Source organism: Heliangelus exortis, chromosome 13, assembly GCF_036169615.1.
Source record: "Heliangelus exortis chromosome 13, bHelExo1.hap1, whole genome shotgun sequence".
NCBI classification, from domain to species: domain Eukaryota; kingdom Metazoa; phylum Chordata; class Aves; order Apodiformes; family Trochilidae; genus Heliangelus; species Heliangelus exortis.
This window is the reverse complement of record NC_092434.1, coordinates 2213710-2223386: the sequence shown is the minus strand read 5'-3', so window position 1 is coordinate 2223386 and position 9677 is coordinate 2213710.

Sequence of the window (9677 nt, the reverse complement as noted above, 5' to 3'; positions counted from 1 at the left end):
GGTTGATCTGATTCCTGCATCACTTTCTTCAGATCCTGTAGCTTTGTTTGGGGTAGATTGTACACTGAAATAAAAGAGAATGACCCAGAAAATTTTGTTGAAGTCTTCAGCAGATGCTGCACAGGAGGCTGGGGAAAAGCTGCCTTGCCATTTTTACCTTTTCTGGGTGAATTCCTTTAGCAACAGCACAATTTAGGACCTGAGAGGTCAAGCCTGGCAATGGTTTCCAGTTCTGAATGGTCTCATACTGGAGCAAGTGGCTCTTCCCTTCAGAAAGACTTCCCCAGAGACCCAGGGCTGTTGTCATACTAAAAGGGGGCCAAAAATCTTCCTCTGAAGTTCAGTGGGACCCCTCTCTGGCCTTTGGCATGGCACACGTGTTGATAATAATTATTTATTTCCATGTAATAATATTTATTTATTTATTTATTGACATATAATACCCACATATGTGCCCTGGAAGGAATCAACACAGAGCAGAATTGGAGTTTGAAGCTAGTTTTTGAAATTACATGTTCTGCATTTTCTGAGTGGGAAGCAGGGATCAGCTGAGCCTGCTCAGGCTGTGGTCTTGGGTTTGCTTTGCTCCCAAGTACAATTACAAGGGAGCCTGTGGTAGCTGCAGAGAAGCTGTTTTGGTTAAGAATTTCCTTTTCTTGGTATAAATCAGAGCCCAGCTCTGACTTGGTTGCAGAAATTCCCTTAAACCTGCAGAGGATGGAGCACTGTTCAGTTCTGTCCTTTTTCTTCTTGCATCTGCCAGGATTACCAGAATCCCCCTGCACCCTTTTGAAAGATCCAGCAAAAAAATACTCATTTACTGTTAGCCTTTTATTTTTGTTTAGAATGGTTTTTCTTCTTTTTCTCTCAGTGCTTAGTGTTTTTTCTCTCCTCATTTCATTTAGCTCTGTTTCATGTTGAATGAAGTACCATCCCTTGTAACAATTCACTTGAAAAGAGAGGTAACACCTGTTGGTTTTTTTCTTTTCTTTTGTAGCATTCTCCTTCAAGTAGAAAAAGGTTTTCTGCATTATATTCTTTGATTAACTTGTCTTTGAGTCAATCAGCCCAGTCTATTCATGCAAATGCTTTTCTAGCTAAGATCATGTATTGGTTGAAAGAAAATTCATGTTTTACTCAAAGTAATATTAAAGGTAACTCAGGTGGTTTAATAATTCTTAAAATTTGGCAGTGGGAAATTTTCTAAGGGTGCCCATAGCCATGAAAGCTTTGAATGGATGTGGATGGGGGTGCTTTGCATCCTGCAGTTACATACAAGCCACATTATATTTACTTTTCCAAAAGATTATTTTAAAATATCTAGGAAGACAATCTGAGGGAGGGATGAGAGAGATAGCTTTTATCCACCTCAGACTCCTTTTAGCCACTGACTAGAAGGAGACATATGAGAGATACAGGAGGCTTAAATATCTTCTCCAGAGCAAAAAGCATTTTAGTGTTTCCTTGCTGATGTTTGAATGAGGGGAAATGTGGGATCCACAACTTTCAGTAGTGGGGCAGCAAGAGTGGCCTTGTCAGTGAAGAATGTGGGTAGGGAAGGGTTTAGGATGCTCAGCATCCTGGTGTGAGTCTGTTCCAACCCCTTTGACACATGAAGGGTGGGATGGGCCCTGCATCATTCTTAGGGAATGAATATTCATCTCCTTGGAGGCCAGAAGTCCAAGCCACTGTGTTCCTACAGAAAGTTCACGTTTCAGCAATCAAGTGTTTTTTGTCCCCCCCACAAAAACATACAGAGGTTTGTTGTTGTTTTCAGTGTAGCCAAGATTCCAGTTGTAAATTGCCTTAAAATCCTGGGCTGCAGCTCATTTCTCTTACAAATCCCCAAGGTCATGATTCACCAGCACAATAAATCCAGCTTAAGGGCTCCTTGTGTTAGGTCAGAAGAGCCCTGACCCAGAACCACATCACACAGAGCACTGAGCCAGGGGAAGCATTCATAGAATCATGGAATTGGCTGGGTTGGAAGGGACCTCAGAGCTCACCAAGTCCAACCCTTGATCCACTCCCCCCGTGGTTCCCAGCCCATGGCACTGAGTGCCACATCCAGGCTCTTTTGAAATATCTCCAGGGATGGAGAATCCACCCCTTCCCTGGGCAGCCCATTCCAATGGCTGAGCACCCTCTCCAGAAAGAAATTCTTTCTCTTGTCCAACCTAAACCTCCCCTGGCACAACTTGAGACCTCTTGTGCCCTCTTGTCTTGCTGAGAGTTGCCTGGGAAAAGAGCCCAACCCCCCCCTGGCTCCAACCTCCTTCCAGGGAGTTGTAGAGAGTGATGAGGTCTCCCCTGAGCCTCCTCTTCTCCAGCCTCAACACCCCCAGCTCCCTCAGCCCTTCCTCACAGGACTTGTGCTGGATCCCTTCACAGCCTCCTTGCTCTTCTCTGGACCTGCTCCAGCACCTCAATCTCCTTCCTGAGCTGAGGGGCCCAGAACTGGACACAGGACTCCAAGTGTGGCCTCACCAGCAAATTCAAATGAAGTTAAAAAAAAAAAAAGTGCTGACAGCTTTACATTGGACCAGAAGTCTCAGTCCTAGATGAGGCATCTTCTGCAGCTACTGCTTCAACATTTTGACTCCATCAGAAACTTTGGGGACACTTTGTGTGGACATTTGTGTTCTGTCCTTCCCCAGGAATGCAGGGGTGTGCTGGTGGCTGAGCCCCATCAGAAGTGACCTCCTGGCAGATCAGCAGTGCAGAAAGTCTGCAATTCAGACAAATTCTGCAATAACAGAACCAGGTCACAGCCCAGGAGTGTGGGAAGACACCTGAAAAAAAAAAAGGGTTTTTTTCAGAGGCACTGGGAGAAGATCAGGGGGGTCGTTCTCTTTTCATCAGGGAAGTGGACAAAGCTGCCCAGGCAAATCACTGCAAAAAATCCTTCCTTAAGTGCTGGATAGACTTAGGAGTCCAGTGAGATATCCCCAAGTGAGAAAGCAGCTGTGAAACGTTCCAGCTGCTCCTCCCCAACCCCTCATGTGGAGATTTCTGAAAGGGGCCTCTGCCAAACATTTGCTGGTAGTCAATGACTGAAGCAGTCAGGGCTGAAATAGTTTAAATACCTTGTCACAGAAAGGAAAAGCTTAGGAAAACAAGGTGATTAATAAATTTCCTGAGCTGATACATCTGATTTTAAGGAAATAAATTATACTTTCTGGTAAAGCAAGTAGCAGTTCCAAACTTAGTTCCCATTAAGAGAAAGAATTGATCCCGGATTGCAATTTGGGGTTTTCTGGATTTTATTTTTTTTCAGTAATTCAACAAAGCCCCTTTTCTCTGGGGGACATGTTGTGCAATGCAGATCTGTTACCCAGTTCCATTTGGGCACTTTGACTCAAGCAATAAGTTCAACACAGGTGCCAGGTGATCATTTCCCTCTACCTGGGGCCATTTCCTTGTGGTTCCTTGACCCTGCTGCTGAACCCTCCCGGTGACAGCAAATAACTCAGAGATCTGAGGTCACACTGACAACAGCCAGAACAATCCTTCAGTCTCTTCCAGAAAAGAAGGAATTGCAGTAAACAAGGGAGAGGCTTCCCAGAAAGAGTCATTTCACAGTGAGCTCAGTCCATCAGGAACCACTGGGGATGGAAGCATTTTATTGTAGGATTCCTGGAGGTCATCCCCAGAGGAGAGGGAATGCTGACAAACCTGAAGGCTTTGAGTGGTGTATTTAGGGACAGAGTCCCTTCTGAACTGTGCTCTTATTCATCCTTCAGTACAGCTGCTTTGTCTTTAGAGCTGTTAACTCTAATTTCTGCTGAAAGGGAAAAATGGCAAATAATCCAGCAGTGATAATGCTCTTTGTTTTCTTGCACAGTTTATGCACAGAGCAGGCAACATGACACAGCCTCAAGGTCTTTCCCATTGCAATAACCCCCAGAACTCCAGAGATAGGACTTTCCCTTGCCTGATGCTCTGGACCATGCAGGGTGTTTTTTTCTGTTGTAAGGTGAAGTCTCCAGTAAGGTAGTTCTTATTGGTGACTCTTTCTTTAGTTAGAAAAAAAGGTCTCCCAAAGCAAACAGAAAGAAAGTCATAAGGAAAGATGGTAGTTCAATTTCTTGGAGGCCATAAAAATCACAGAAGTGCTGGAATGGTTGGGTTCCTGGCACTAAAACAAAAAAGAGAGGCAGGGAAAAAAAAAAGCAATAATATCTGGTGTGTAAAATAATCACAATCCAATTTTGTTTCTTCTGTAATCAAGAGAAATAGATGGGACTATTACAGGAGGAAAGATTCCAGAAACTTTTCAGGTAGTTAAGATTCTAGGAGTGAGGCTCTTTTGTGTCCAGCCTTACATAAATTCAAAATAGGATGCAGCCCTTAGCCTGGATAAATTATATTCTGAAAAACAAGACTCAGAGGCTGGTGAGGGCCAGAAGCACACAGAAGGGAAGCAACATCTCAAACTCAGACAATAGCTGAGTGGCAGCAGCAAAATCAGAAGTGGAGCCAGCTGCTTCCCACACTGATGTGCTGGGATCTCCCTCCCTCCTGGGCTGATGGTTGTGAAATAAATCCTGGTGCTCAGCTATGAGACACACACTGCTCACACACTGAGCTCCAAGTCTGTTCCCAGCCAAAGTTTTTTCAGCTGGTTGTTGAACTGCAGGTTTTCTGTGAGATGTGTGGTGCCTGAATAGTGGATTTAAGCCTTCTAACAATTCATATTTCTTTTCTTAGAAGTGTTTTCTGGACCCTTTAGAAGTAGCCCTTGGAATCCCAGGTATCTGCAAATTACAATTTGAAAGCCTTTGTTTTATAAAATTCCTTCTACATTCTTGATCTTCAGGTTTTTTGGGGGTATCTACACTAAGTGCTAACAGCTGCCACCCCATTTCTTCTTATCTGCTTCTGGCTAAAGTGAACAGAATAACTGAAGTTTTCCTGCTGAATGAAAATTATGGAGGTGAATTAAAGTGAACCCTGAACAGTTCCTACAACCCATCAGGAATCTGGAATCACAACTGCATCCAAGCTGATTCTTCCTCTGAAGCCCTGAGATACCAAGAAACCCGGGGGTCTCCAGATGAGTCTCTGATCAACACTGGAAACTTTTACCCTGGTCCCCAGGAATGGATATTTTAGAACATTCCATGGAGATAATTGCCATGGCAATTCAAGAACACCCAGTTTGTGAAACACAGACAGATGAAAACCTCTCATTTGTCCAAAATTTCCCATTCCTGCCATGTGCTAGAAAAGGATATTGCATGTTGGGTTGAATTTCCAGCTACCAGCAGAATACTCAGCTGTTGACAGCTGCATCTTCCTGTTGGAAATAAATGTAAACCAGAATAGGAAAGCTCAAGTAATCAATCTGAGGTCTTTTCCAAGTGAAAAAGAGAACAATTGCTGGATGCAAGGAGATAAAAGTTTTCCTATGGGACAAAAATTCCTTGGAACGTGCTGGTTTTGCAGGACCTTCCCCAAGAATTTATCAATTCAATTTAGTATTGAATTAAAAAAAAATAAAAATTGAATTCTTTAAATTTTAGTTGTTATTTATCGCTTTTTGAAAAAACAACACTTAAAGTGTCAGTGTTAGGACATAATTTCCACAGGTGTTTTTTTTTTATACAGATATAAATATTATATGGAAATGTTATGTCAGTGTGAGGTTATGGTTGGACTCAATGATCTTGAAGGTCTTTTCCAGCCAAGTTGGTTCTGTGAAATCCACACAAAATGGTTTGAATGGTTTGTCAAAAACCATAATGGCTGTAGCACAGCCCCCAGCTCTTGCTGTAGCTCTTTTAGCAACCAAAATAAGTTGAAACCATCCTCAGACAGATCTGAGGAGGCACAAGGACATTGCAGGGTCAGTGGCAATGGTGTGGAACAGAATGATGCCATTTGGGGGTGTCCAGCTGGGGCTCAGGGATTGTCATTGTCATAAATCCCACACCACAGCTGCACCTCTGTCACTTGTGTTTCAGGCAGATAGGCTGGAGGTGGGTATCCTGCAGAAATGGAAAAGGGACTAAAAAGGGTCAGAAAAAGGGTTTTTCCACATCTAACTTCTCTGATGCTGTTTCTTTTGAAAAGCGCTGGAGGGGATTGCATTATTTCTACCTTTGTAGAAACATTTTTATCTTAAAAAGATTCTTATTAAATATTCTCCTGCTGGGATTGAGTTGCAGAGTTGGGGTTATCTGAGCGTTCCAGAGTGCTCTGAAAATAGAAAAGGAAAAATCCTTCAATGAGGGAGAAAACTTGTGCCTGTTCCTCAGTATTAATGTGGAATTTCTTGGAGTGCTGGACACACAGAGGACTGTGGCTGTTGGATTGGTTTTCCCACTAAAAATTTTCTAAAATAGTCTCCTTTACTCCCCTGGGTTTCTGACAGCCCTCAGCTCCTCTTTGCTGACCCAGGGGTAAATCAAAGGAAATCAAAACCATGCAGGAAGGTGCCCCAGTCTGTACCATCATTTGTCCTCTAATGCTCTGGGATGTCCAGGTGGGGTGGGAGTGTAGGAACTCTGCCTGGCCTCTCCTTTCTCCCTGGCTACCATGCAAAGGTAGAAAATATTGCTCTTCTTTAAAGCCTCTCTCCTAGGCCTTGCAAAGACTGATGAATTAGGAAAAAAGCCAAACAAACCACTTTTCTTTTACTTTCTCAAGTTATCCTGAAAAACTGCTTCGTGGTGCAGGATACTTTTCAAGGACCTACATCAAAAAAGAGATTTCAGCTACTAGAGAAACCCCAGCAGTGGAACTGACCCCTTCTCATTGTTCAGCTGCTTCTTCAGGCAGTCTGAAGCTGTCCCACTGAAAGGAAGGTGTAAAAATGCAAGCACTCTGCAGCAATGAAGCTGTCAAAGTCAGAGCACTATAATACCTCCCTTTTAGTGATCCTAAAGTACAAGATCTTGGCTTGGTGATCTGGCTGAGAAACACCATTTAAATGTAAGGGATCCCCAGCATGGTGCCCAGTCTCCTGCCATCTTTTCTGTAGCACTCACTGCTTGAAAACTCCTTCAGGACACCTGGCCCTGTGCTCCAGATTAATCTGATTATTTTGGGATTGCCCACCAGAGTGGGGAAGCTCTGCAGCATCACAGATGGATGCTCCATGCTCTGTGCAATTGATTTATTATGGTGGAAACCAAATGTGCCTCCTGGTGCTGGTGGAGGTAGAGGAAAGATAATGTTACTTCTGAATCAAATTATCTTTTTTTTTTTTTTTTTATGCTAATTAAGAACACAATCTTGCTCGAGGCTGCAAAGCATTGGCTTCAGTTTACACAGACACATTTTATCTGCCTGTCCAAATTTCTTCCCCTTACAAATTACAGCATTATCTTTTGATCTGGTCCTGCAGCAACTGATGGCAAAGAGCCTGTTGATATCAGCTGAGCAGGAGCCAAGCAGATGCTGATGTTACCTGTAGAGAGTTTTTTTTAACAGATACAGCTCAGTAATTTGTGGTGTTGAGCCAAAAATTAAAACTATGAATGCACAATAAAGAGAGAAAAAAGCACTTCAGGTTGTTTTTTTTTTTTCCTTTCCACTGAACAGGAACAGAGAGAAGGACAGGATGAACTGCAACAAAAGGTCTTTATCATTTAATCAGTATTTAATTGCTGCAAGGAACATCATCTTTCTTGCTGAAAGACTGGGAGGCTAGCACAGTTCCCTATTACTATTTATAAGACATTTTCTTTGGTGATGCTCTTGCCACACAGCATTTGTACCTGTTGAAACATAACCTGGACTGGAAAGGCTGGGAAAGGGAAAAAAGTTGTTGCTCTTTAGAAGAGAATAGTGAGGTACAATTTCAATTATCAGGTAACAAAGAGCTTGTATCAGAACACACAAGGACAGGAGACACAGGGAAGCTGTGGGTGAATGAGGAGACACCAGTTCTGTGCTGGAAAATACTGGAGGTCTCTGGGAGAGCCTGGGTACCCTCAGTCCTCTCAGGTATTTTCAGGGCTCTGTGGAGTTTTATCCTGAATTTATCTCATGTACCAATTCAGCATGTACAGCAGGCTGCTGAACAGGGCCTCTCTGGTCCCTTAATGTTCAGTGATTTCTGACCTGGATCTGAACATTATGGATGTGTCTTTCTCCCTTCCATGGAAATCGAGGGCCAGGTCAGATCTGTGTGGATTTAAATATTGAATTTTAGGGCTACCTGTGATTTATATTGGTTTGTTGTGCTTGGAACATGACAAATACTCTGTTGAATGAGAAAGTGGACTCTGTTCCTATTTCCAGCTCCTATATTCCTGGTTCAATCTAACCCACATTTCCTTCACAAAGAACCTTTCAAAAGCAAAGAATTTCAAAAATCACAGCTATGAATGGCCCAGGAACCTGCATTGTAAAGAAGTCCCCAAATAATCTATCACCATTGCAGATTTGTTTGCTAGCTTGGGTCAGTTTTCACACACACACAAAAAGACCTTTTGTTTTCCCAAATATGTGTGAATCTTATGGAATCCTTTTAGAAAAAAAGCATATCTTTAATTTCAAAGTGCAGTAACACCAGAAACAGCTGCTTTGAAAACATCCTTGCCTCCAATGTGATTGTCATTAGGAAAATGTATTCCCAAACTGAAATTAGGACCAGTTTTCAGGAAGAACTCAAGGGTGTTCTTGGCTTGAAATCTGTTGGCATTAACAATGTAGTAAAATGTGAATTCAGAAGAATTATTTGTGTGTATTTGAGCAGATAACTCGTAACTGGATAGTAATTCTGACAGTGTGCTTGGAAATGCAGAGCTGAACTCAGTTCAAATATTAAACCCTGCATAAAGGAACAATATAATTATTGCTGGATCAGACTCAGACATCAATTTTACAAGTTGCAACCAAATAAAGGAGAGAAATTGCAGCCTGGCACGGAAGTGTCACCAAGGAGCAACCTTGGGAACAGTAAAGCTTGGGAAGGATGTTTCCAGGGAAAGCTGTTTTGCTGTTGTGATTTACATTTCCAATAAAGCCAAACCCCAGGAGAATTTTGGCCTGGGTGGGGTGTTTGCAAGCTGGTGAACACAGAATGGGGACTTCCTCCTCTAACCAGGTTTGAAAACTTGCAAAAAAAAAAAAAAAACCCAAATAAACCCTTGCAGGATGAAAGGCTGTAAGGTGTGCATTGAGATTAGAGATAGCTGCATTAATAGGACAATAATTAATGGGTAGTTGCCCTAACTGGACTCTTCTGGCCTTGGTTTAAGATTTAATCTTCATAATTTTACATAAGATTCTGTAGTGAGCAAACTCTTCCCCTTTGCTTGAGAGCTGCATGGGGTTTGGTAAGCAACACCCATGCTTTCTGCAGCCTGGAGATTGACTTGCTGGGAGCACTTTCAGAGCTTGGACAGAAAACACAGAAACTTGAGCATGTTTCATTCCTTTTACTTCATCTTTTGAGTGTTGTCCCATCCTGCCTTGAATAAAGGCTCCTACTTTGTGATGTTCACAGCAAGAGCATAACCAGCACCTCTCTGCCCAGCTCCACAGGAATTCTTTGGGGTTGCTGCTCTGGTTTGTGCCTCTGGGTTAAGTGGAAGCTTTGTCTGTCCTTGCTGCTTGTCCTGTTCAGAGACTTTCAGCTTCTGGTAAGCTGCTGAGAGGAAATTTCTGTGAGCTGCAAGCAGATTCAGAGGTGGTGGCAGCCAGGAGGGCAGAGAAGGTGGCTG